The following is a 3358-nucleotide window of genomic DNA, read 5'->3' as shown; positions in this document are numbered from 1 at the left end:
AGTCAATTTGAACCAGTAGTTTAAGAATGACAACTTGTTAAAGTTTCTAAATTTTGTCACTCACTGACTCACCGATCATCAAAAGTCCAAGGCACTTCTAGCAGACTTAGAAGCTTCATATTTGGAATACATATAGAGTTTAGTGTCTTAATCATGGGAAAACTTAAATATTTTGTAATTTCGGTCCAGTTTTCCAAATACACCAACTGCATCAATAACTTTGTAATCCCATATAAATATATGGGATTACAAAGTTATTTATGCAGTTGGTGGTTGGTGGTGGTTATAAATTTAATAGGTGTAGATAGGTACCTACCATATGAGGCAAGGGAGGGGGTATAGGGTGGGTAAGGGTGTGTTTAGCCCATGAAACTGAACAACATTATTACTTGTAAAATGGTCGACGTAATGAAAAACACATGATTGGACATGTCTTGAAGTACGAAAATCTAATGGAACAATATATTATAATTTAAATCTGTTATATATAAATTGTTAGCGCGACTAGCCTCCTTACAGACAGACTGGCCTTTATTTTACTCTATGACTGACAAGCAAAATATACGCCAAAATGACAGAACAATGAAATGTGAATGCCTTCGAGCGAGCGGCAGCCGCACGCATACGTGCGAGCGCCCTCATGCTGTTCGGATGTGCCTCGAAACCTAACCTATAAGTTTGCGATTTTCATTTATAATTTCGATTGATAAATGAAAATCGCAAACTTATAGGTTAGGTTTCGAGGCATTTACGACTTTATTAATTACATTTACGATTAAAAGGCTTGCTCATTAGTTTACTGATATTATTTGCTTACGATTGGGATGTTGTTTGGTTAATTTTAAGGAACTTACATAAATACCTTAGTCTTCAAATATAATTACTTAATAGTGTCGGTCGAAATAACGAGACCAAAGTTACGTTTAAGTATTAATTGTATTCTTACATCTTGCATATCTACCAGTACTAGTAGTCGCAATGGATTCGGAAGTATTAAAGCGCAGGAATCATCAATTTGTGAATACAACAGATTAAGAAGTATTTACCGTCCAGACTTGTCAAAAATTGAGACATCAAAGCCTCCGAGAAAAGCCCATAGAGACAGGGAGTGGGCTTTGAGAAAAACTGTGGCTGAAGCTCAAGAAGTAGTACCGGAAAAGAAAAAGAGGAAGACTACATATAAAAATAAGAAAATATCATAAGACCTTTAACAAAATTCGTTAGAAGTAGATGGTATCAAAAAGAAAGGCTCTACAAAAAGAAGTGAGATCCCATCAAAAACATCCTGTAAAAAACCCAAGTCTCGCAGCTCAGTCTTTCTACCGTCAAAAGTTGTGAGATCCATGTAATACCAAGTCGGTTAATCTATTTAGTGTCTACTTGAAGGACCTTCTGTCTTAAGTTATTACATAAGTTATTATCATGCCAATATTAAAAATATTTAACGTTTTAAACAAATAGATCGACTTGGACATCGCATGAAAACAAAATGAATATTACAATATTACTAGCTGACCCAGCGAACTTCGTACCGCCTTCGCGTAGCAATGATGCTCTACCTTATTTTGTAAAGCTGAGCTATCTTAGGTATGAGTCCCTATTCAATTTGAACAGGAATCTATAATATCCTCCATATAAAAATGAATTCATAATTTCCTGATCTCACTATACCTGAAAAGGACTTTACTAATGTAATAGAAAACAAAATATATTTTCATAATAGTGTTTATTCCATAGGATTCAATAATTTCAATACTATTTTTACAAATCGCTATTGAAGAACTTGGCATTTTTAAGTAAACACTGAGTTAAATACCACGCGCGCTCTTTATTAATTGTTGGCACATTAAAATGTCCAGCATTTTATCCTGCAGGCGCCTTATCGGCTCTGATGACAATTTTGTGATTATCTGATGGCATGCGGTCTAATGCATTTGTGATTAATGCAACTAATTCATTGTGTTGATTTGATGGAAAAATGTTTGAAGTTGTTCATCACAATGGATCTTTTTACTGAGTTGTTGTGTGCGCAACGCTGATCGACTTCTCTTGCTGAATTGTCCATAAAATATATTTGCAAAAATGTATAGTCTTCAACAGGCACTGGCAATAAGGAACCTGTTTGATGATATATTTGAATCCCTGAATCTGCAAGAATATAAATATCTATACAGGTAATTGTATAGCAAATTGTACCACCATGTGGCTCGCAAAATACTGCCACAATACTTTATATCATTTCAAATTAAAACTACTTTAAACCTCGACATTAAACAGCCATCCACGGCAGCTTTAGGCAGTAGGCTTTACCAAGAACACCTTGCTCATGCCACTATAAAATACAACATGTTATAAAATGGTGCTGATTAAGTCTTCGGATTAAAGACTATTATTATGTATTTGACTTATTGTTTACAAAATACACATCACTGACTCGACATATTTTGCACCAACTACATGGTTTTAAAACTAAAAAAAAACGTTTGCCATTATACTTACTAAAAGTAGGCATAAAATTGCCTCGTATAACTTTTGTTGCCCCAAATGATGTCATTTGAAAGCAATTATTGTACTGCTAGATATGAGTCAAAAAATTAACCAATGAATGTAGTGGCTCTGGTGGCGGTACCAATGGCGTCAATTTGACTTGGCCGCTGGCGTAACACAATCCAGAGGCTTCATTTTTGAATTTCAATCCCAATGTGGACACACAATGTTCATTAGTCCAATAGCAACAATTTGCTCTGAACTGTAATCAATTGCCACATTATAACTGAATGCAGCTTTGTGGGGATTAAACACAACATTTCTATCTTGATATCGATTCAGTTCAAGTTCATTTCGCGCTTCGCGTTGCTCATCAGTTTGATTTGCTCTTATATTGCTTTGACTTGCCGTATTTCGAGTTCTGCGGCCTAAGCTTGTACGTCTGGTTGGTAGCATTGTTAAAAACGGAATCCCAACTGAAAATAAAAAGCTCTCATACATTTTCTGCATAACCATGTATACCAAATTGTAGTATTGTGTGTCACCAAAATTACTAAAAATTAATATGAAGATGTGAACTTACCTTGATTAACAAACACTTATTAGCAAGTAAAAATCTTCTTAGTCTTTAAAACTCGAAAAAATATTAAAATAATCTTTCAGAAATATTGAAAAATATACATTTAATTTTGCATATTTTAAAAAACGCGCAATACGAATGTCAATGTCATTCACACCAATAGACTATATTGAAAGAGCATCGTTTGTTCGAAAACGTGAAAAGAAACTTTAATTTACACAAAATAAATTTCTGAACACACGCGTAACTGTTGATAATTTGTCATTATTTCTGAACGCACGCATAAATATT

The 3358-nt window shown here is 34.2% G+C and overlaps 1 long non-coding RNA gene across 1 annotated transcript; it reads right to left on the bottom strand.

Annotated features, from left to right (window-relative positions):
* Positions 1–1711: 1711 nt before the first annotated feature.
* Positions 1712–2940, bottom strand: LOC126911447 (uncharacterized). The gene is made up of 2 exons (XR_007705988.1): positions 2496–2940; positions 1712–2148 (listed from the first exon to the last, which is right to left on the bottom strand). It is a non-coding gene; the product is annotated as an uncharacterized LOC126911447 (long non-coding RNA).
* Positions 2941–3358: the final 418 nt, after the last annotated feature.

This window comes from Spodoptera frugiperda, chromosome 15, assembly GCF_023101765.2.
Source record: "Spodoptera frugiperda isolate SF20-4 chromosome 15, AGI-APGP_CSIRO_Sfru_2.0, whole genome shotgun sequence".
Taxonomy (NCBI): domain Eukaryota; kingdom Metazoa; phylum Arthropoda; class Insecta; order Lepidoptera; family Noctuidae; genus Spodoptera; species Spodoptera frugiperda.
The sequence above is the reverse complement of the archived record's forward strand: the minus strand, read 5'-3'. Positions and strand labels throughout refer to the sequence as shown.